Source organism: Vigna umbellata, chromosome 7 (genome assembly GCF_029865625.1).
Source record: "Vigna umbellata cultivar VRB3 chromosome 7, Vumbellata_1.0, whole genome shotgun sequence".
Lineage (NCBI taxonomy): Eukaryota > Viridiplantae > Streptophyta > Magnoliopsida > Fabales > Fabaceae > Vigna > Vigna umbellata.
Genome location: NC_142171.1, coordinates 39,835,185 through 39,860,718, shown reverse-complemented (window position 1 = coordinate 39,860,718; position 25,534 = coordinate 39,835,185). Strand labels below are relative to the sequence as shown.

The 25,534-nt window shown below is 35.0% G+C and overlaps 1 long non-coding RNA gene and 1 pseudogene across 2 annotated transcripts; one reads left to right on the top strand and one right to left on the bottom strand.

Annotated features, from left to right (window-relative positions):
- Window positions 1-6,130: 6,130 nt before the first annotated feature.
- LOC148195986 (G-type lectin S-receptor-like serine/threonine-protein kinase At1g67520) lies at window positions 6,131-13,952 on the bottom strand (annotated as a pseudogene). The gene is made up of 9 exons (XR_015780866.1): window positions 13,933-13,952; window positions 13,049-13,797; window positions 8,653-9,075; window positions 8,068-8,175; window positions 7,769-7,968; window positions 7,472-7,682; window positions 7,094-7,331; window positions 6,858-7,008; window positions 6,131-6,784 (listed from the first exon to the last, which is right to left on the bottom strand). The product of XR_015780866.1 is annotated as a G-type lectin S-receptor-like serine/threonine-protein kinase At1g67520 (transcript).
- A 7,631-nt stretch (window positions 13,953-21,583) lies between these two features.
- LOC148195985 (uncharacterized) lies at window positions 21,584-24,489 on the top strand. The gene is made up of 2 exons (XR_015780945.1): window positions 21,584-21,750; window positions 24,094-24,489. It is a non-coding gene; the product is annotated as an uncharacterized LOC148195985 (long non-coding RNA).
- The last annotated feature ends 1,045 nt before the right edge of the window (window positions 24,490-25,534 follow it).

The window sequence follows — 25,534 nt, the reverse complement described above, 5'->3', positions numbered from 1 at the left end:
GATTGTTGTTTGGTATTTGTGGTGGCTGGAATATCACGGCCTCCAATATTTTTGCACGTCCAAAATTGCTACAAGCTTCAACAATTGTTTTGGTTTGGAATCAATAGAGGGGACCACGTTGTTTGCCATCCAACAATTAACAAGCTTACTATTTAACTTTTGAATAAAACCATTACTTCTTTGCTGGAAGCGGAAAAAAGACTACCGTGTTTAATGCTTGTGGATTGCTCTTAGAATAAAGCCTAGAGGATGGGACGTTTGGCACATAGCAATTCAATTCTTTTATTTATCTAAGGAAAGAGAAATCAATTAGAATTTAAAAGAAGTGCATGGTACACATCTAATCCAGCAAAACAAAAGTGGGGGCCACCTCTTGGTTGAAAGCTCACAAATGCAAAGCACGGCCATTTCAAAATTGGTTTGGAATCTTGTTCCTTTAAAAAGTAAAAGCACATGGGAAATCATGGGGCCACCTCACGGTTTTCTTAATGGCTTGGAGTGCAGATTTTTTTCACTCTCCGTGCTCTTCCACTCCTCCACACAAGCATTTGATTTTGGACTTTCATTTTGTAAAGAAGCACACGACCCTTTCATTTTAACAAGCATCAGTACACATGGAATAAAGTGGGGCCTCCTATTATTTTCAATTGAAAAAGCAAGACCCTTGGGCATTTAATATTTGGAGAGGCACATTTTATTTTGGAGCTGGAACGGTGCAGCACTTGAAGAAGAAATCACGGCCAGCCTTCACAAAAGGCTCCAGCAGCGTCCTCCACCAGCTGAGCAGCACCACCAACATACAGCAAGAAGAGAAGAACTCACGGCTAGAAGGTATTCACGTGAAGAATAGTTCACGGACAAAATAAAATGGAAGGTCCCCTTTTTGCTTATTTTTTTGGTATGGACCCAGAGCACAAGAGATAAAAATTTGGAAGGAAGCGTCGGCAGGAGAGGAAGAACTATCACGGTTTGGTTTCCAGCAGTGGAAAGAAGTGGTGGATGGTAATTTAAAAAGGGGAGTTGGACAGCAAAATGAGGGGGAGAGTGTAGAGTAGGAGGCAGACAGTTTTGGAGGCCTGGAAGAGGCTCTCGGTTCCTTCTCTTCCAGGGGCTCTGGGATTTTATTTTTTTGTACTAAAATGATGTAGAACTTTATTTCTGAAAGCGTGTAATCTGTTGGAACATTTGATCTGTTTGAGTTTTATTCAGTCATTTTATTTTAATGTTGAATCTTTGATAAATTCCATTTTCATTTAAGTGTTTTTCTTTTATATGTTGTATTTTACCGTTTAGTATTTTCTATGCCGTTAAATTTTGTCATCGTTTTTTTTACAGTTCATGTTATTTTCAACGTTGTTTTTACCGTTTATTTTCACTGATGATTTTGGTAAATTTTAATTACAATGTTTTTACGTTTTTCTGCATGTTACTGTTCACGCATTTTAATTTTAAACACTGTAATTTTCCGTTTTGTGATTTTACTATCTTTTACCCTTTGGTTTTATAGTCGTTAAAATTTATTTCAACGTTTTTAATTCAGTCGTGTTTAATTTTAACCGCAACCAAAAACACCACCAAAACCCCCCCACTTCGTGTAAAAAAATCTGAGACTGAACCGACACAAATTGGTCCTTGAGAGACGATCTAGGAGTCACTTCCTAGCTTATACTGCATTATTTTCGTGCAATCAAATTTGACGGGTCCCGACGCCCGCATCACAGATCATGCAACTATCAAATATTTGTTGACAAAGCTAGACTCTAAGCCACGTTTGATTAGATGGGTATTACTTTTGCAAGAATTTGATGTGGAGATCCGTGAGAAGAAAGGGAATGAGAACTTGATTGTTGATCATTTGTCACGGCTAGTCAACAAGAAGGTCGGGAATCAGAGATCTGGGAATCTTTTTCAGATGAAACACTCATGTATATTCAACAGAGGCCATGGTTTGTTGATATGGATAATTTCAAAGCTACAAGGGTAATGCCAGAAGATCTAACTTGGCAACAAAGAAAGAAATTTTTGCATGACGCCAAGCAGTTTGTCTGGGGTGATCCTTATTTGTTCAAAATTAGAGCAGATAATCTTTTGAGGAGATGTGTGACAAATGAAGAAGCAGAAGGAATTCTCTGACATTGTCATGATTCACCTTATGGGGGACATTTTAATGGAGAAAGAACAACAACAAAAGTTCTCCAATCAGGGTTTTATTGGCCAACTCTATTTAAAGATGCTCATAAACATGCTAGAAACTGTGATAAGTGTCAAAGAGCAGGGACAATTACTAGACGTCATGAGATGCCATTATAGGGCATTTTAGAGGTTGAAGTCTTTGATTGTTGGGGTATTCACTTTGTGGGACCCTTTCCTCCATCTTTCAATAATGAATACATACTGGTAGCAGTGGATTATGTGAGTAAATGGGTGGAAGCATTAGCTTGTCCTAAAAATGATGCTAGCACTGTAATCAAATTTTTGAAGAAGCAAATATTTTCACGTTTTGGAACTCCAAGAGTGTTAATTAGTGATGAAGGATCTCATTTCTACAATTATCAGCTAGGAAAAGTACTCAAACATTATGGAGTGAGACATAAGGTAGCTGCACCTTATCATCCGCAAACCAATGAACAAGTTGAGGTATGTAACAGAGAGATAAAAAGGATCCTGGAAAAAACCGTTACTTCATCAAGAAAGGATTGGTCACTAAAACTGGATGATGCTCTTTGGGCTTACAGAACGGCAATGAAGACATCCATGGGATTATCACCTTTTCAATTAGTTTATGGAAAAGCATGCCATTTGCTAGTAGAGTTGGAGCATAAAGCTTTGTGGGCTTTAAAATTCTTGAATTTTGATCCTTATGAAACTCAGAGCACACGCAGAAGGCAGATTCTGGAGCTTGAAGAAATGCGGTTACATGCATATGATTCATCCAAGGCTTATAAAGATAAGATTAAGTTTTATCATGACATGAAGCTGGTGAATAAAGTCTTTAATCTAGGGCAGCAGGTGCTATTTTTCAACTCAAGATTGAAGTTATTTCTTGGGAAGTTGAAGACAAAATGGTCAGGACCATTCGTAGTAAAAGGAGTGCATTCGCATGGAGCAATTGAACTACTTGATCCAGCTGCTGATGATCCACAGAAAAGTTGAGTGGTGAATGGTCAACGTCTCAAGCCTTATCTAGGAGGAGAAGTGCAACACTTGTCCACAATGATGCAGTTGGTTGATCGTTGAGATTTTGGGTTAGGCTCGTGACGTTAAACAAGCGCTTATTAGGAGGCAACCCAGTGTTCTGAACTTATTTGTTTTTATTTTTAGAATAGGGTTTGATGTACTCAATTTGAACTTGGTCAACTATGATGGCTTGCTTATAATTTTTGTTTGATAAGTAATGCTTGATGATACTTTGATGATGATGGATGTTGAGATGTGCACATTATATGCTTATACAGGTGGTTCACAAGTTGTGAACAAATGCAAGTTCTTGTGATTGTGATTATGATGCCAAGCAGGATGTGTACATGTGGAATGTGAATGAGCTTATAGGTGAGGTTTTGAGCTCCAGAGTTTTTTTTATTGAATGCTATTACTTTGAAAGCATGATTGATTTTGCCCAGGTTTTCTATGATTGAATCAATTGCTTGTTTGCATCATATGGTCAAGGTCATTTGTTGGTAACCTTTTGTTAGCCAAATACATGAATTTAGCCCACAAAAGAGAGCACTACGTGTTCTATCATTTGAACCCTTAGCCTTGAACATGATTTGAAAACGCTTTGTGAAAAGCTTTACTTTGAGTTAAGTAGAAAATATTTTGTAGTATTGACAAATGTTCAAGTTTGGGGTTGTTGGGAAAGTTATGAAAGGGAAAGTGAAAGCATTGAGCTAAGAGCTAAAAATTTAAGTACGTGAAAAGAAAAAGAAAAAGAGAAAGAAAAGAAAAGAATAAGCAAAGCTCAATGCAAAGAAAAGTTGGGAATAAATAAGAATGATTGTGTTTATATGATTCTCTTAACTCAACGGTTTTGTGATCTAGAAAAACCAATTTTCTTGTTAGCCCAGCCACATTATAAGCCATTGAAAAGTCCTTGTGATGATGCATGCTTGTGAATGTATTTGATTATGGTTAAATGAAAGGCAAAATCAATTCTTGTGACATTGTGATAGTAGAGTGAATGAATGATTACCTCTTATACACTTGTGTGTTTGAGTGAAACACTTTATCTAGTGAGGAAAAATTCCATGAGCACATGAACATCCATGCTTAGTGATTGATCATTCATGAAAAGTAGCATTTGTTGGTTATTAGATGATTGTGTGAACACTAAAGCATGTGCATGTCTTGATTGAAGTGTTTGTCATGAGCTTAATTGAGTATTTACTTATCTTGAAAAAAGGATTTTTGAATGGAGTAAACCATTGTATTGATGTGTAGAAGATTGAGTTACATCTTGTTTGCTTAAGGACAAGCAAAGTTCTAAGTTTGGGGTTGTGATAACAGTTGAAAACCTGTTATTTTTATGCTTAAAATTGATATTAAAAGCAACCTTTAACACTTAGAAACTAGCTTGAAATCATGCTTTGGTTCATATTTTTAGATATAAGAGAGTTGGACAGGTTTATGCTTGATTTCAGTGTTTTATGCAGATTTTAAGGTGAATTTGATGAAAGAAGTGAAGAAGGATAGAGATGGAATAAAAACAGAACTCAAAAAGTGCAAAAGAAGAGAAGCCGTAAGTACCGATCAGCGCTAGTTTACCGTTGAGCGGCACTCAAGAACACATGTTGGCTCCGCTGAGGGGAGATTTGATTTTGCGCTGGTACCGCTGAGCGGCACTTTACCGCCGAGTGGTGGTATTTTAGGCTTAGGCCTACTTTTCTGTAATATTGCAAATAATATATAAGCTTTAGGACTTTCTAGGGTTTGTATCTTTGGCTGGAGACGAAGAAAACACACACCTTTCCACCCCTTGGAGGAAGATCTTGGATGCTAAGGCTACCTTCTCATCTTTCTAGGGTTCTATCTTTCATTATTTCATTATTGTTCATCTAGTTTCACCATGAATATGGTGAACTAAACTCTTCTTGTTGTTGGGGAATCAATGTAATCTTGTGAAACTCTCATATATGGAATTAGTGTTTAAACATCTTATTTGAGATACATGCTTTCTTTCATCATTAGTTAGGGTTTTTCCTCTTTGCTCAAAGCATGCATTGTTTGACTCATTCGATGTCATGATTATTGATTTTAGTGATATGGACACACTTCAAATTGGGTCAAGTGGAGTCAAACCCATGTTAGATCGAGTTAAGTTAAACCCACGGTACACATCGTGCGAGGTTAAGTTTGGCCCAACTTGTTGCACCAAATCCAATAATTTCTTTGTTGATTCTTGCACATATGAACATTTATTCTATCAACTCCATGCAGATTTCCATTTCCTTTGTGGTCACCATCATTTCCAAATGCCACAAGCTAAATGATACCAAATATCAAAAGTCAAAAGTTGGCTAGCTCCAACCTTAGAAACAAAAGAATTCTTATTTAAAGACTCCAATTCAATACAAATAGTTGTATATATATAGTTCTAGCTTCCAAGTGTACACCAGAACTACACTTGCTAAATTTCTAAAAAACTAATAATAATTATTTCTTTTTTTAATTATGTGACTTCCAGCTATATAAGTAACTTTCAACAATTTACTTAAATAATAAGTCTTTCCATAAATATTTTCCTTTACAAGAATCCATTTAGATATGTACTTAATCTCTTATAATAATATCAAATTCAATTGTTTGCAGACCATTCCTCGTATGGGTTTTGGTATTAACACTTTTCCTGGTGGGTACCAAATTAGTGTCACTGGGATATTGTGTAGCATGGACATCAATATAGAAACCGTAATACAACATATTTATAATCTTTAAAGTATAAGTCGAGATGACGCACACAAAACTTATGCAATAAATCTATAAATTATTAACATAAAGAAGAAAAATCCGTATCTATTTTTACTAATGTTATGTTCTGAGCGGTGACAGAAGTTAGAAGACCGTTTTTTAAAATTGGATACTTTATCGAAATGTTGTACGAGAATTGGCCGTTTCTACTTTAAACTGTTGTTCTGCTTTAATATGAATATAAAGAAGATATCATGCTTCAAATATGGAAAGTGTAATCAGCAGGAGGGAGGGTTGCACAAGGGACGAGAGAGTATGCTTCTTATGGTATACACTTGAAAAATAAATGAGAAAATAAAGTTAAACGAGCTCTGAAATTTAAACCAAACTCACAGCTTGAAACAAAGTCATTCTAAATCTTATTTCAAGCTTAAACTTCAGCTTTGGAATTCTGCATGTAAGATGCATGGCCTTTGTCTGCACGTGTCAAGAAAAAAGGAAAAGATCAGTGTACTTCATCACACTGTAATTAAAATATGAAAAGTGCTCACCTTGATTCTATTTCTTAGGAATCAGTCATGTCTATTGTAGAAGCTGTAATTTCTACAGCAGAATCAGTACAAGACCCCTTTGAAGATAAATTTTCATGAAGGATCTTTTTTCCGACATAGAATGCTGGTGTTTGAGGTAAGGAAACTATTGCACTTTTGTTTGTCAACATTGATACAATCTCAGACATGGTGGGTCGATCATCTGCATAATGTTCTACACACAGCAGACCAATATGAATGCATCTTTTTACTTCATCAGGATCAATAGACTCCTTTATTGATGGATCAACTAACTCTGAACATGCACCTTCTTTCCATAACTCCCATGTCTGTCAATATTTTACTCAAATTAGAAATATGGAACAATAAGAAAAAATAACACAATGTGACTAATTTACATACATGTCCTATTAGATTTAATGGCCGATCAACATCATAGCAACCAAGGCTTCTTCTTCCACTAACAATTTCAAGTAACAACACTCCAAAACTATACACATCAGACTTTGTAGAGAAAGCTCCTTCCATCATATATTCTGGAGACATGTAACCACTACAAGAAAAACTAATTTGTAACATGATGAAATCATTTTTATATATTCATAGAAAATGGAACCAAGAGAGTTTATCAAGCTCACTGTGTTCCAACAATTCTGTTGGTATTTGAGGCTGATTCATGTTGTGTGAATATTCTCGCCATTCCAAAATCTGAAATTTTTGGATTCATGGTTTCATCTAAAAGAATGTTGCTAGCTTTCATGTCTCTGTGAATGACTCTGAGTCATGAATACTTGTGAAGATAAAGTAATCCTTGAGAAATTCCTTCTATTATTTTGAAGCGCTTCTTCCAATCTAGTAATTTGCCTCTTGTACCATCTTTCAATTGTCAACATTTATATTTTGATGGGTTAGTATGTGTACCAAACAACGTTGACTAGAAGTTTTCCCATATAAGTATTCTAATTGACGCATAATAAAAGAATACATAATTAAAAGGAGTCCTGTATATTTCTCACCGAATAGATAGAAATCCAAACTTTTATTAGGCATGAACTCGTAAATTAGAATCTTCTCTTCTTCATAAATGCAACAACCAAGTAGTTGTACAAGATTCATGTGTTGAAGTTCACATATTAGTGTTAGTTCATTTTTAAACTCCACAATTCCTTATCCAGAAGTTTTTGAAAGTCTTTTTAGAGCAATCTGTTGCCCTGTTGGAAGAATTCTCTGAAATAACAGTAAAATAATGAATATTCTTAAGTTTTCTAATTGACACATTTTGGCAATGCATAACTTCATTAATTTCAAGTCACCTTATAAACAGGTCCAAAGCCTCCTTGTCCTAACTTATTCTCCGATGAAAATCCGTTTGTTGCTTCCATAACTGATGTATAATTAAACACTGTTAGGCCGTGTCCCTTTTTTAAATCATCTTCAAAATCTTCCATTGCATATGACCGACAACAAGTTGCCAAGTCTGCCATCTTCGTCACCATCCTTTGACTTTTCTTCTCTATTTGATGATTATGAGAAAGATTAAAATATAGCTAAAGTATCAAAAGACTGTGCTTAGTGTTGTACGTAGTACTCTGATTTTGAAGTACGTAACAACCTTGAAACACATATTTTCGCTTCTTTAAGGCTAGGCAAATAGTCAATAGACAAATTACAAGTAGAGTTGTTGCTGCTACTGCAACTATCCATGTCCACTTTTTTGTACCTGCATAGAATGTTTACTAAGTAACAATGGATATTGTTATTATAAGTTTTGCAAAGACTGCTTTCTGTTAGCTTATACACAAACTTGACTGTACGTGATTAAGGTATATAAAAAACCTGATTGAATTAAATTTATCAAAATATTATGTTTTGTGATGTACAAAACTGATTTTGAAGTACGTGACTACCTTGAAACACATATATTCGTTTCTTTACGGCTAGGCAATTAGTGAATAGGCAAATTGCAAGTAGAGCAGTTCCAAATGCACTTTTTTTACCAGTGTAGAATGTTTACAATTAATATTGTAACTTTTCAACAAACAACAATGACTGATTTCTCTTAGGGGACAAACAATCTTTAGTATATGTGACTACATTAAAAAAATAACTCATTGAGTTTAAAAATTAGAAAAAATCGTACATAAAGTACACAGTAGTATAAACTAAAGAAATCAATCGAACTATATATTTGACTTACCCTTATGAAGAGACAACGTGTTCGCCAATAAGTAAAAGCTGTAACCTGTACTGTCAGAAGTATAATTTTCTGTAGAAATCAAGTGAAAGAACATACATCCAGTTCCATTTGAGTATAATTCCATGAATACATTGCAAGCACAATTGCTCCAGCAACTGGCCTCACAATCACTGTGACCATAACTTATATTTTCTTCAGCGCTTGAATTCTTAAAACTGATGAAACCAGTATGTTTCTGAAATACATCACTAGGATTCCTACACTTGGGTATATCCTGCCATCTTTGGCAACCTCCGTCAGTGTTGTTATATCCATAACACAAATCAGCCCTTGCAACATATCCTTCAGCATCAAATATCTGCCCAATATTTGATAACGTCTACAATTGATCAGGCTCTTCATTTGTAGTTGTGAAAGAGAAGGTGTATAACCCCGAAATTTGGTGTTACGCCGACTAATTTTTCCGTAAAACACGTAAGTAAAAATTCAAATTTTTAATATTCAACTTCAACGGAAAAATAGTACGTTATTTATTACAAACCGATTATTCCGAAAATAAAACGTTTAAATAGTCAGGATCGAATACAAACAAATACATTCCCAGTCATCTATCCCATCTCTCTTTCATCCTTTATGCATGTTCAGAAATATCAGCCATCACATCTGCAATAACATCTGCTCCCGTATAACATCACACATTACACAATCATCGCATTCACATGCACAAACAAGCAAGGGTGAGCTAACAAAATACAATTCATATACATCATAAATATACTCATAATAACATACTATCATCCACACCTTAACCAGATCAACCCATATACCCAAGTACGAATTATGCTTCAACCATATGCATATACCAATATGTATCAAAATATCAAATTAGAATGCATACACCAATATACATTACAAAATAAATCAGACTACATCCACCAATATTACATATCAATCAAAATACATACACCAATATGTACTAGCGTCACTCCCATCACTCTTTTCAGAGCTTCCCTGGGCCGTTACACATTACCCTAATGTGTAGTGCTGCTTCCCATCACTCTATAGGGAGATTCCCCGAGCAAGTACACAAGTCACCCTCCATCACTCTAATCAAGAGCTTCCCCGGACAAGTGCAAGTATACCCCTCATCACTCGCCTAAAGAGATTCCCCGGGCCCGCAAGCACAACGCCAATCAAATTTGTAATGAGCTTCACCGGACTAGTACCCCACGTCACCCCCATCACTCTTACATAAATGTAAGAGATTCCCCGGGCGGTTACACACGTCACCCGTGTATAGGGTTACTTCCCATCACTCTATAGAGCTTCCCCGGGCCAGTAACCACAACGCTTACTATCCACCACTCATTTAATGACACCAAGCAGCCAAAAATACGCCTATCCGATAATCCTCACAATACCAATCCAACCATACCATAACGCACATATCATATCATCATCACATAATCATCAAATTTTAAACAATTCAAGTTCTTCATTTAACATGAAACTTATAATCAAATCATATACAACCATGATTTCAACAGTACTTAACCATCCAAACATCATTCTCATATCAATTTGCAATCTCAAACAGATCACCTAACATTCCCATATCAAATAGATATATCAAACAACTCAAAACAGTGTACACATAACACATTTTCTTTATATCCTTTTAATACTCATTTTTAGGTAACTCAAACAGCTTTGAAACCATCACCAACAGTTATGGAAGGGTCAAGAACCTCCAAAACGACCTAGAGAACGTCCAAAACGGACATCCAGAACCCCCAAAACTATCGAAAACCAATTCTGCAAAGTGCAGGTGCGAGTTAACTATTTGGACGAACGTCATAAACCATTGGACGGACACTGTTTGGACGAACGTTGTTACTCTTAGTCGAGCACTATTGGGACGAGCGTTGTTACTCTTAGTCGAGCACTATTGGGACGAACGTTGTTAATGCTAGCTCTTCATGGACGAACACTGTGAGATCATAGACTCTGCCGAACGCTCAAAACCGAACACCATATTGAATTCAACCCTGTTTGAACAAGCGCTCAACAATCAAACCCTATGAAGACCGATCGCTTACTTAACCATCAACTGACCGAACACTACTAACCAGCGAATGAACGAACGCTACTAACCAACACCTGAGCGATCGTTACTAAACCATAACTTGAGCGATCGTTATTTAAACCAATGACCGAACGCTATTAATATCATCCCCTAAAACCGAACGCTCTCTAGACAAGGACGAACGCTAAATGCCTAAGCCAAAGCATGATTTATGACCGAACGCTACTACCAAGAACGAACGTTAACCAAACCAACATTTGACCGAACGCACTCAGCACATGGCATGACCGATCGTCCAAATCCGACGAGGACGAACGGTCAGTTTTCGCATTCTGCAGAATTCTGCAGAATGGTAGCAGAACCTCCCTTGACCATTTCTAACCACTTTTCTCAACTTCTTAAACTCTTAATTCTCGTTTTAGACTTAATTAAACTTATCCAAATGATTCTACGCATCTCTACTACCATTCTTAAGTGATTAAAGTTCACTTTCAGCTCCAAAACACTAACTTCAACAACTTAGGGACCCAAATTTGATTCTACTACTTGGAACATGTTTTAGACCACTTTTATGTTTCTAACAAGTCACAATGGACTTGTCTAGACTGCCCAAACAGTCCAGGAACACTCTAGCCCTCATTTACTCAAAATCCCTACCTCACTTCTTGTAAAATAGCCCAAATTGACCATAAAGACACTTGATTTCCTTTCTAACAGCACTACCACCGAATTTTCATGTCAACACAGATCCAACATACACAATTCCAATAATCATCTCATACTTCCATCAATTCATCCAACCAAAAATTCATTAACTAAGCAAAACACACAATTTTCGTATTCCATGAAAAGTGAGTTAAAACTTCCTTGTTTACCACCCTAATTCACACCCAAATCCATCAAAACTTCATTTACGCATATACCAACATGCTAGAACGAATTTCCATCATCCAATTCACATATATTCATCACCTTACACAATTATTTCATCATCCAACTTATGCAGAATTCATAGATTAAATCTAACTCCCTTTACAACTTTACCTTCAAGCTTCTTTCATATTCAGAATTCTCAATCCATCATTTAATTATCTCACCTTATCATATTGATAATAACAAGTCCATAGATTCAAACAGAAAACCAAAGATCAAGGATCAATCTAACATCATCTCCATATGCTTAACCCATTTCATCCAATTCATACAAATTTCATATATCAAAGTTATAGCAAAAACCCATTTGATTCATCTTTTTACCATCAAAACATACCCAACAACCATCATCAAAGAATAGGACATTTCTAATCCAAGATCTCATAACAAACATTCACATCCATCCCATTCAAACTAATCATTTGTTCAAGAAGCATGATTTTCGGATTTGGAAAAAAAACTAAGGGAAAACCACCATGTTCTTCATCCCATTTCAAGAACCAATTCATCCAAAACTTCATATCTATATATACAAACACATTAGAACAAATTCTCATCATAACTCCCATCATTCAATCCATTAAAACTCATCACATTTCGCAGGACTTTCATCAAACAATACATGTGCATTTTTCCAAATTAAAGTTAGCTCCCCTTACCTCTTGAAGATCTTAACTTCTTCTTCCAAGAGAGTAACTCTTCCCTTCTGGTAGACCAAGCACGCTCCAACACCTCTGCACACTTAGAGTTTCGTTCTCCTCACACCAAAAAGCTCTCCACTCTCCCCAAACTTCCAAGTCTGATTTGGATTTAAAGAAAATGGCTCCAAGACAAGCAAGGACCCAAGATATTGTAATTTAGCAATAAAAGACCGACATCCGGCCATCCTAATCCATTTTCCAGCCCCAAAATCCGGAAAGAATGGTTTGTGGGAAGATTCCCCAACCTTGCACGCTCAAAAAACGTGTTCCAGGCTGTTATGTTTCCATAACTGACGTAGCTAATCGATTAACTCAAGTGCTAATCGATTAACTCGAGTCCAGAGGCTAAAACACGAATTTTCTCTGTAGTAATCGATTAACTACAGCTGTTAATCGATTAACCAGTAAAAAAAACTCAAACAGCACATCTGTCACAACTTTGACAGTTCGGTTGAACCCCTTCCCGAAGTCGGAATTAGGCGTATGAGTACTCGAATCGAAGCTCTTTGAGTCTATTTTCCAATGGAAAAAGAATCAACCCAAAATACTAATTTTATAAAAAGTTATACATAAAATAGTAAACCATGTCAAATTTTGACAGCATTCTATTTTACACTACAACTTGAAATTTTTACAACTTGGTAAAATTTTGAGTTTACAAGGGTCTTACAGAAGGAGTTTTCGTCCCCGTTAGACACAAGGGTGTACTTCAACCTGCGTTGCGCATCCTCTGAAATGTACTCAAATCTATTGTTCCTCAGTTTCCCACTTCGCCAACAAACTTTTCCCCGTCTCCTTATGATCAATTCTTGTTCAACATGTTCCCATTCAAGGCTAAAGGCACCGGGAGGGCCAAGTGAATTGGTAAACCATGAAAACATTAACCAACGATGGCCTGTTTTGTGATTAACACCTAACTTCTTGGTGGGGAGCAAAGTATCAGTGGGATAATTAAAACTCTGCCACAAGAGAGTGTTTGTTCCATTAGGGTGAAGTTGTTGAAGCACAAAGTTGCCTGTGTCCAACAAGGTGGCCTTAGTGTTGTAGATAGCTTTTGGTGGAGAATACAGGATTATTGGCTTTCCACGTTGAGATTCAATTTTTAGCACCCCTGAGTGGTTAAGTGACAAAACTGCTGAGTCCTGATCAACAGGTTGGTTTTTCATCCAAACTTCAATATTTCCATTTGAAGACAGTACAGCCAAGTATATGTTCTCACCACCAGCAAACGGAGTAAAAACTAGACAATATGTGCCCTTTTTTGAACACAGGCTTGTTGTGTAATTCAGTGTATCACCAGGATTTAAACTGTCATTTTCTGCTTCAACATGAATACGAGTACTCCACCACAACCATAAGTACATCAAAGCAAGCAGATTCTGTGGTTTATGTCTGATAGGATGCTTCAAATATGGAGAGACTAAGCTGCATGATGGTTTGCACAAGTGATGAGCTGTGAGTTATTCTTTCTGCTACATAAGAAAAAGAAATAGCAACATAACACTAAGTTCTGAAATTAAAACGTGACACGCATTGGATCTGTTGGAAGGATGTACTCACAAAACGTGAAGAAGGGTCATTCCAAATCTTACTACAAGCTTCACAGCTTGACACTCCAACTTTTGCTTTAGAATTCTGCAGCAAAAATGAATGGCCTGTCAGCACAAGTTGAGAAGATAAAAAAGGTATACTTAATTCCAATTATTGAAGTAATGAAAGCCGATAAAGATATTATGAACTGGTGATCTACAAAAACAAAATTAAGTAGCTTAAGCATTTTATGGTCTTTGAATATTAAAATCATATTTATAAATGTCACCGGTCCAATAGAGGTTTTAGACTATTGTTATTTTTGGGCTTACTCCACGGTTATAAAACCGTAGTCTATCAGACCATAGAATAAAATAAGCCTTTTTGACGTTGGTTCGAATTATAGTCTATTATCACTTATAGATTACCGTCTTCTCAATAACCGTAGTTTATTATTCTTTCGTAATTTTTAAATATTTTTTTTCATTTTAATTTCTTTGCTCTTAATTAAGCAACTTAGATAGAAACAAATGTAAAGCCAAAATCAGAACTAATCTCATAAATTGAAACAATGAACAATGTATATCATTGATTACATTGAAGGATAATTACAATTGTCAATAATTGTTGTCAAAAGCGGCGTAGCGAAATGGTTAACGCGTTCAACAAACCAAGAGGGGATGAATTGATTTTTTTATCGCAAATCGTTCTTTTAATAATTTTCTTGTAAACAGAAAAGTTCCTTAAAACAATTTAAACAAATTTAAAGAGTAAGGAAGAAAGAAGATTGCAGATAATTTTTATATTGGTTCGGATCAGAGAGATGCTACATCCAATTATTAATCTAAACAGAGAATTAACGCTTCACTAGCACAAACTAATAAAATGTTACAATCACAAAGAAAATAAACAAGTTGAATGTTAGAACACCTCTCTTGTTACCCCAAGAGATGAAAGTCACTTCCCATGTTACCCACAAGGGATGAACACCTCCGAATGCCTCACGAAGGATGACCACCTCTTTTGAATCTTCACAAAGGATGAACACCTCCTTTGAATCTTCACAAAGGATGACAAACTTTCAACTCAACAACAATAACAACACTCAATCACACTCCCAGTGAAAGTTCTCGCTCTATGCCAACACGCCAAGTTCTCAAAGCCACAATACAAGGGTTACACAAACCCTAGAACACTTATGACCACACAAAGTAGATAAGAATTTCGAAATACACTTATTTCGTATATTATCGTATGTTAGAATGAGAGTCCCAATCAAATTTATAGAGATCTCACTCAAGGATACCTCCAAAAATCCGTTGTCAGTTGTTTAGCGTGTAATACTTGATTATCCTGATATGATAATCAATTATTCATCATTGAATGAACAACAGTAAAAGACATGCTTAAAAGTTCCCATAATTGCTCGTGATAATCGATTATTTTCATAATCGATTACAGATAATCGATTATCATAAGTGGTAATCGATTATTTTGAGTATAAAATGAGGTTCTTTTTATTCAAAACGATTTTTAATGCACCATAAGGCAAATAATACACATAATCAAGTATAAAGCACATCCTATACATTAATATACTAAAATACAAAAGCTTTAACATAAAAACAAGTCTTCATGAAGATCTTCCTACAACAAGAACACTTGAGACTTGACTTTGAGTCATCATCAAAATTTCTGCTCTTCAGCTTTATGCTAACAATTGTGTATTCAAAGAACAAAAAGAATTTTACAAAGTCATTTAGCCTAATGAGTTGTATAATTCTACAACATAGGTTGCCCAAGTATTCCTAATATAACACATTGATTCATAATCCAATGGTTGAGAAACGTTACAATATAATAAAAAAATCACTTCACTTAGTACAAAAAATAAACAAAAGTTATTTAAATATGCATTAATTAGATCATTACTAGAGGTAAATTTGACCCATGGCCCATGAGCTATCCCTAACGCACTTTTGAGTAACCCCTTTTAGGTGACCTCTAAATGAGGGGGTAAAAAAAAGCCCCAAACCCCAAATCCCCTTGTATAGTGTTAACTCTTTGACAAGTATACCAAATTGTACAAGTAGTAAATGAAGTAAGTCCAAGTATTTTTTTTTCCAAGCGATTTGCGTTTGTTTAACTAACTATTACTTACTAATTTAAGTGGTGAATAGGAACATTGATTGATTCGAAACAAGTTAAAAGCGTATAAAATTACTAAATGTGAAGGTTATAAAATGATTAATGCAAAGAAGCATTGGGGTTGGACTTACATACTCTATGCAATCATCTATACAATATATCTCTTACATACTCAAGCATTCACATGATAAGCATACAAGCCCTAATCCCTTAAAGGCATGTTCTAAATCTTTATGTGAAAATACTAATTCCTTATATATTCAAACACAAGATTTGCATTAAGAAAAGATGTCTAGAATGATCAAGAGCTTTGGTTTATATGTAAAAGCAAACTTCTTGGTTGTTTTATCCATGTTTAGGTTCCAAAATATTTTCTAATGATTAGACACCACCCAAAAAGCAGATATATTTCATCATGCATATACATAATAAAGATAGAACACAAGAGTAATGAAAGATATTTTACAGCATAAGAAAAACTATAAGAGTTTAGGTTCATTACATCCAACCTCAATAAAGTGGATTTTAACTACTCCTATACATCTAGAACACAATAAGGTATTGAAATGGTGGAATGGATGAAGAACGATGGAGTCTTTAAGCCTTAGAAGTAACTTGGCATGTGTCTTGAGACTTAGTAGTGCTCTTACACCAAAAACTACTATTTTCATCAACTCTTGACATTTTAATAGTTTTCCAAAAAGTGTTTTCTCGTTTTCCAAGAGATAGCTTATTTGAAACATTGGATAATCCACTTGTTGGGTCATAAGGCTTTTTCACTAGGTGAATGTCTATTGGTCTCATTGGGCGAGGGATTCTTGACTTGGACGAGAGATGTTGGGCAATCATTCTTTATTCTTCTCCAATCTTCCATTTTCCTACAAAATAATCCACATATAGAAAATTATATCTATCTATGAAGAATATGTACAAATCCTACATCTTTTCATGGAACCAACACAAAACAAATCTTATAAAGACAAATAAGAGGTTTTAATAAATATGAATAATATGTAATTATCACAGTTATCAACTCCTTCAAACTTGAACTCATTCATATCATCATGAAAAGTAAAGCTAATAAAAGCTAACAAAACAAAATGGAAAATTAAGGCCAACCTGATAAAAATTAAATAAAGAAGGATATGATACCCAATTGCATTATCCTTATCATAAAATAGAGAAAATGACTTGCATTTCCAAGAGTTAAGATGGCATGTTATGGTGCTTCTATCAAAACAAATCCTTAAACCCAGAATGAGACGTGACTACTAGAGAATAAAATCATTAAAGTTCACACAATGTTAATGTTTCACTCACTACAAGAATCGTTGAAATTACCGACGGTCATAATTCGTCGGTAATGTATAAAATCCGTCGGTAATTGGCATTTACCGACGGCTTACCGACGGCCAAAATACCGTCGGTAAAAACGTTGTCGGTAAACTTTACCGACGGATTTTTGACCGTCGGTAATTACCGAAGGCTTTTGCCCGTCGGTAAATCCTTCGATAATTACCGAAGGCTTTTGGCCGTCGGTAAATCCGTCGGTAAATGTCGCGACCTGGTTCATCTTCTTCCTCTTCCTTCGTCGCTGTGTAAATTTTTTTTTCCATTTCCACGAACTCCACCACCAAAACGACATCACGCGAGTAACAAACTAGTTTCCAAAGTATCAACCAACCAATTTATTTTTAATAGTTAAAATTATAGTGAATGATGGAGAGTTTTTCTGCAATTCTCAGATTTGTAAGATAAATGTTTCTAATTGTTTCAATGTGGTGGAAAGAACGGTGGTAGAGGGCAGCGGTGGTGGAGAGAACGGTGGTAGAGGACAGCGGTGGTGGAGGGAAGCGGTGGTGGAGGGCATCGGCGGGAGGGCAGCGGCGGGAGGGCAGTGATAGTGGAGAGCAACGATGATGGAGAGCAGCGGTGGTGGAGAGCAGCGGTGGTGGAGGGCAACGGTGGTGGAGGGCAGCGGCAGTGGAGGACAGTGACGGTGGAAAGCAGTGACGGTCGAGATTTCTTTACTGATTGAAATGAGAGGAGAAATACTTCTTTTACCCACATATATTGGCAGTGGATGCGAAGCTGGTTTCGAAAAATTCTGATTTTTTACCGACGGCCAAAAGCCTTCGGTAAATCCGTCGGTAATGTCATCCACGAAATAATGGGCGGGAAAAATCCCGCTCTTTTTACCGACGGCCAAAAGCCTTCGGTAAATCCGTCGGTAATGCACATAAAAATACCGTCGGTAATTCCGTCGGAAATTAGGATATATCGACGGATACTGATCCGTCGGTAAAAATCCGTCGGTAATATTAATATTTTTTGTAGTGACTCAACATACAAGTTTTTATTAAATCAAACTCAAACTCAGCATATCATAAAACTACTTCATCAACATTTGCATATGTCCTTCACACATTTCACAAAACTTGAATTAGATCAAAAGGTCTTTCAAACGTTGTAGTTTGGCTTGGCTAGATGAAACATGATATTTCATGGATTCAAAGACATCATTTAAGAAAAGGAGAATAAATACATGCATAAGTCATTCATCAAAACATCCTTTACCGTCATATCCAAAACAATCCCCAATATTTCTCTTATAAATCAACCCCTTTTTCATTTTATACAACCTTTTATGTTGCTTTTACTTTTCCTTTGTTGTCTCTCTCTTTATATTTTTGAGAGAGTGAGTGATAATGGCATGCTTGTTTCCTTCATGAGATTTATATGTAAATGAGGGAGACTATTTGAAGGAGAAGGTGAAATTCTATCTCTCATGTATGGTGAGGTGATTTGAGGGGATGAAATATACAATTACCACTGGCCCTTGGCATTATCTATAATAAATAATAATAATAACAAAAATCTAAATAATAATTTAATAATAACAAATGAAATATAAAATATTAAAAAATAATTTTAATGGAGAAAATAATACAACATGTAAATAAAATACTAATGAAAATTATAATAACAAAATTAATTAATTAATAATAGTAATAATTTCTTTATAATTCAATTTTTAGTTAAAATTATTTTTAACCAAATTTTATTTTAAATTGATTACACCTATTAATTGTTTTTTTTAAAATTAACCTAATTTTTATCCTAAATTAATTTTAACTACTTATATTTAATTTTCTATTAATTTTAACAATAAGAACAAATATGTAATCATACCACTTAATTTATTAAAATATGTTTTTAATGTGTCACATCTATTAGATCATTTATAAACTTTACTTTCAAATTTTAATAAGTTCAACTCCAAATACCTTAAAACAAACAACACCAATTTATTCTTTATTCTTTCTCAAATTCATTTACTCATTTCCTTTCAAATAATTTCTCCAAAGGAAACATAGTCGACACTGAAACCAAGATTTATTCGCTCTTAATTTATGCATACAGCTTTCACTGTAGTTGTATTTCATGAACATAAAATCAATTTTACTACTATGTTTATGGTATTGTTTGTGTGTAGCTTGCTCATATTGTTCCTCCCTACTTATCCACCACATTACCCTAATCTAGCATTTTGTTTTCAACACACTTCCCTTCTACATCTCATTACTATTTAATATTGATGTACGCCATGCTCCCGACACATTTCCTCAACTTACTACGATAATGCTACCTTGTTATGTTGATTTTAAATGTTATGTAGACAACTCAACCACTACAGTAAAAATGTGAATTTTTGACGAATGATGGTCCTTCCATAAAACACATTTGTTGGTGAATTTATCGACGGAATAAGGAGTGGTTACATACCGATGAATTATTGGCATCGATGATGACATTGGTAACTTACCGACAGATATATTCGCTCGTAATACCGTCGATAAAGGACATATAGGTACTGTGACCGTTGGTATGTGCTTCAACTTTATGAAATCAAGAAATGAGACTTCCCTCTCCTAATTTTAGTTTTTCCGAAAACCCTTTATCCCCAATCTCCCCTACTTCTCTTCATCCTAATCTCCCCCTCCCTTTGGTTCACAACCCATTCCGCTACCCCAACCATCATTGTGAATCGGTCTACCCAATCTCCATTGCTTTGAAGTTCGCCATTCTCCAATCTTTGTTCTTTTTTGTCCCCAAATGTGCACTTCTCTTCCCATTTCTCCATTGCGTGTCAATCGTGGAATATTCGTTTGTTGTAGTCCTTTTATGGTGTTATGAGCAAGCACTACTACAGAATTGATCATAGATAGCGCTCAATAGATAGCGCTTTTTTAAATAAGCGCTATCTATTAATGCACGGAACAATAGATAGCGCTTATTTAAAAAAACGCTATCTAAACCTATGACCATAGATAGCGCTTTTTAAAAAAAACACTGTCTATAAATAATTAATATTATCTTTTTTATTCATAATTTAAAATAAGCTAAAAGATAGCGTTTGTTTTAAAAAACGCGGTCTATTTCAACACAATAGATAGCGTTATTTGAAACAGCTGCGTGCTCTTTTACATTTCTCTTTGGGAGCTTCTTTCAAAATTTCCCTCGTTTTCTAAATTTTCAGTTTCGCTTCGTTTAGATTCATCAAACCCATTCCCCCAAATTTGACTTCGTATTTGCCCCCAAATTTCAGTTCGTATTTGCCCCCAAATTTTAAAAAACCTATCACAATATCTCCTAAATCACATTTTCGCGTTCCCTCTACAACCACATTTTCCCTCTTCACAATTCTAATTTCTCTTCCCTGCATCGCAATCTCGAATCTCTCCAGAAGCTTCTTCTCACCAAAGCCATCTTCATCGACGAAGACACGTTCTCCAAAGCCTTCCTTACCGCTGACCAAGCCCGCTCCATCAAACTGCTCCAGCAACGAGTTGAGACATTGGAGAGAGAGGTTGACTCTGCCATCACCGCTGCCGCTCGTCCTCGCTCTGAGAAACGACAAGCTGAGGCCGCTCAGAAAGTCGCCGACTTGCACGCATTGGAGAGCTGGAAAGCGTTAAAAAATGAAAGCGCAATGGTGAGACCCACTCACATGGCTTTGGCATTTTCATATTATAAAGCACTCGCTCACTCCATATACAGACATCATCACAGTGACCTTAAACGACACTGTTTCGATCCAAGATGTCAGTCACGTCACGCCAAGATCTTCTCTTGTTCCACCATGCCAAACCCTAGGCTCCACCAAGCAATGCGGGATTTATCGGGAGAGGGTTAGCGTAAAGGTGCCAAACGAAGAAAATGCTTGTTTTCGTTTTCGTCGTTGTTGTCACCTTCATCTCCCTCTAGGAGTTTTGCTAGTGCCACGACCACGTTTACACGTTCACCACGACCACCTCTAGGAGTTTTTATTTAAATTGATTAATAATTTCTTTATAATAATTTAGTTATCAGTTTAATGAAGTGACAATGACTTAAGGTTTGAATTTTGAATGAGATTGGCCATGTTTAGAAAGAAGAAATTACTATTTAGATGTGAATAATGTTTGAGTTTGATCATTCTTTGTTAATGATTTCGGTGATGTTACGAATTTTTGTCAGTAAGAGATTGGTTTCTGGTTTTCTTTAACCTTTTCTTTTTCTTCTGGAGATTCATACGACAATTGAAATAGGACATCGGGAGTGAAGTTCATGGTGGCGCTTGATACCGGAAGTGACCTGTTCTGGGTACCCTGTGATTGCACAAGATGTGTTGCTACTGATAGCCCAACCTTTGCTTCGGTACGTTTTATTTTCCTTTTTTTTGTGACCGAAATGAAGTTGTTCCTATAGTATATTGTAGTTGATTGTAGGGTTTTTCTCTAATTGTCTTTTTAAGGGCATGTTGCAACCAGGACACTTCTTTAAACATTGCATTGAATAAATGATTTTATTATTAGAAGAAATGTATCTAGTTAGATGCGTGTGTGGTGTAGTGGGGTTTTGGTTGATCTATTTTTCATATCGAGTGTTTTGTTGCTTTATTTGTTTTATTTGATAAAGATTTTATTTGAGTGCCTTGTGTTTACGGTGGGTTGAAATGTTGATTGAAAACTAGAATGTCATTACACATTGGGTGATTGTATGTTTTATTGAAATGTAGTGTAAATGTGAGTGGTTTGAGTCGCACTTGATGAATTATGTAATTTATGTTAAATTCCATCAAGTTTGGTGTTGATGAAATGGTAAGTAGTTTGTGTTTGGGTTCTAGAAATTTTCATTATATGCTCTGTTTGGCCTGTTCATAAACTGATTTGGGAAAAGGGTATAGTGACGTTGAATCTATCAAGTGAAAGAGAGAGAGTGGGGGAAGTGGTTCTGTGATCTTGTTGGAAGTTTAGACGTCTTAGAACTTACTAGAATTTAAGTGCAATGCTTATTAATGGGTTTGAGTCTTTTTTTTCTTATTTCCTAGATGTTTCACGTGACTATATCTTTGGTTGTTTAAGTGCAGCCAGCATATGATGCCTTTATGTTTTCCTTCGGAGGAGTTATCTGTTTGGACTAAAGTATGGTTGAAAACTAGTAATAGGTTGGCGGAAAGTGGTTACAAGTCTGATTCATAGTATGTTGATTTAAAATGAATAATCTTATTATCCGATACATGCTTAATTGAACTAGATTAGGTTGTCTTAATTTATTAAATCTAAGAATAACAGTAATCATCTTATCTTCAATCTGTTTAATAACCATAACCTCAATGTGTTTTGATATGTGTTAACTGATTTAGATTTCATAAGTTAAGTAATGGGTTAATGAATTAGGTGCATTATTTTAAAAAGTTCAGACTGTATCTACTGGTGCATGGGGAATACAATATTTTAGTACAAAATTGGTCACAATATCTCTACATCTTTACTATGACCGTGCATATAGGCCATGCTTCGTAGTACTGCAGATCCTTTATGTTTTTCCCTTGAATCTTTATACCAAATCATACAACTAGCCTCAAGGTGCATCATTGTTCAACTTCAACTTTTCGCTTTTTCTTTTCTTTAAAACAAAAATTCGATGGCAGAAGTGGGACAATCCTCTTCTCTTTGTTTACAATCATCTTCTCTTTGTTTATTCATTACAAGACTTTATTCTGACCAAGGCTTGGTCTTAGTCTAGTTACGGTAATAACTTTGTCCTAGTTCTAGCACCATTTCAATCAATTAAATATCTTCATTTAGTTACGGTAATAACTTTGTCCTTTAACATTTTTATATTTGTAACATACTGAATAATTACTACTGTTATACTAATAAAAGAACAGTATAAAATTATTTGTTTTGATGGAGTTAAATACATTAATTAAATTTATTGAATAACTATACAAATTGGAAATTATATGAAAAATTCAATTATTTATAAATATCAATGTTAATTGTGCTTACTTGTATAGTTATCCTCGAGTGAAACATTTTTAAGTGCTAGCTTTCTAATATGTGGAAGGTCAAAAACATTCTTACATTCTAGATATGCAAGTTTTGTGTCTTGTCCCCTGCTTTGTTTCTCAATTAAAAACGTTGTATTTGCAAGGATATATGTATAATTGTTACAGTTATTAGTTAATGGAGTTGGACTGAAAATTCACGTGCGGGTATGGTCTTTAATTTAAAAAAAAAATTGAATGTGTTATGATGTTAAATGCTTGATGGATGGATGTGGGGTGCTGTTGTTTAGTTAATTTTAAAGATTTTGGCATACTTTATATGTTATGTTCAAGTATTCCAGTTGTTCATATAGTTGTTGTGCATTCATTTCTAATATGTTCAAAAAACCATTGATTGTGTTTAAGTGGTTTAAGGCTTTTTGAGTATTGGTTGTTGATACATACATATATCCATTACCATGGGTAATGTGCTTAACTTTATATTAAACGCTGTTGTATATTGGAATAGAGCTATTTGGATTTTCATGTGTGGGTTAAACTGATTTGGTGTATTGAGTCCAAATACTTATACATTTAATTTAGCAATTGAATGTCACGGTCTTGAATTTGATGCTGATATTTTTCAAAGGTTCTACTTTTGTTGACAGCATTTGTAATGTGATGCTTTCTGATGGGATGCCTTTACACATTGTTACATTTTTTGTCAGGATCAAAATCAATGACAATGATTGTGGATATTACGTGTGTCGATGTATAAAAGAAATTATCACATACTGTGAAGGAGGAACAATTCCAACTGATGTAAGTTATCTTCATTATCATAATTAATTTGTAGTAAAAATTTAATTGACTAATTTTATATTATCTTTTTTGTTGCAGTATTTTCATAATTGCATATATCAACCATATCGTGACAACATATTATTGAAGTTAGGGAAGAATGATGTTTACATGTAATTAGTACATGCTTATAGGTTGTTATGGTGATGTAAATGCTTATAGGTACAAGGATATATATGTTATGGTTGTATATATTGTCTTTTAAAGCAATGTCATGTCATGACACGTAGTTGACACTCAGATTATATTTTGAAATATTATTATATCAATAGTTTTTATTTATATATTGAAGTATTGTATATTCTTTTTGAGACCTTTGTTTTCATCATATTTGTTTTAATACTTTATATTTTTTTTTTGAATAATAGAACTAATAAATAACACAAGTTTGTATATAATAAAACAAATATTTTATATTTTCTTTTAAAAGATAATTTCATATTTTTTAAAATATTTTATTAAAAGTTATTTTTTTTTATAAAATTTAGACCAATAGATAGCGCTTATTTAAAAAAGCGCTATCTATTGGTATCAGACAATAGATAGCGTTTATTTAAATAAGCGTTATCTATTGTCTGATACCAATAGATAGCGCTTTTTTAAATAAGCGCTATCTATTGTCGGACACCAATAGATAGCGTTTTTTTTAGAAGCGCTATCTATTAATAGATAGCGCTCTCATAGATAGCGCTTAAAAAGCGCTATCTATGATAAAAAAAAGCGCTATCTATGCACTTTTTTGTAGTAGTGAAGGTGGTGCTTGACGTGAGGGTGGATGGTGTCACTGCATGACAAAGGCTGCCATTATCGTGAGGAAGGCTATCGAGGAGTCTACCTTGGAGGTAAGTTTTTTCTTTTTGAATGATGAACTTTAAAATCTGAAGAACAATGTGTTGCGACGATGTTAAATTAATATATGCAATGATATGTACTCTGAATGGGTTTGTGCATTCTGATTTCATAGAGAAAATTTGGTTATTATTCTTTACAATGAATTGGCATAACATTTAGGTTTCTTTTCTTTCCATCTGCGGTAGAGCAGAAGAAGTGAATTAGCATAACTTTTTCTTGTGTTTTTGGTTCATAACTTGTAAGTACTAGGAAGTTTAGTGGAGCTTTCTTTGTTGCGTTAGTTTCACTAGTACAGTAAAGGGAAACGACAGCGGTTATTTTCGCTGATAGGCACCGGTTCCTGAACCGAGGCATATTCGGGCGAGGTAAAAAGCAGTGGACTTTATGCCTCGGTTTTGAAACGGAACATATAATAATACGATTAGGCCTCGGTTCTGACAACCGAAATCGTTTCTC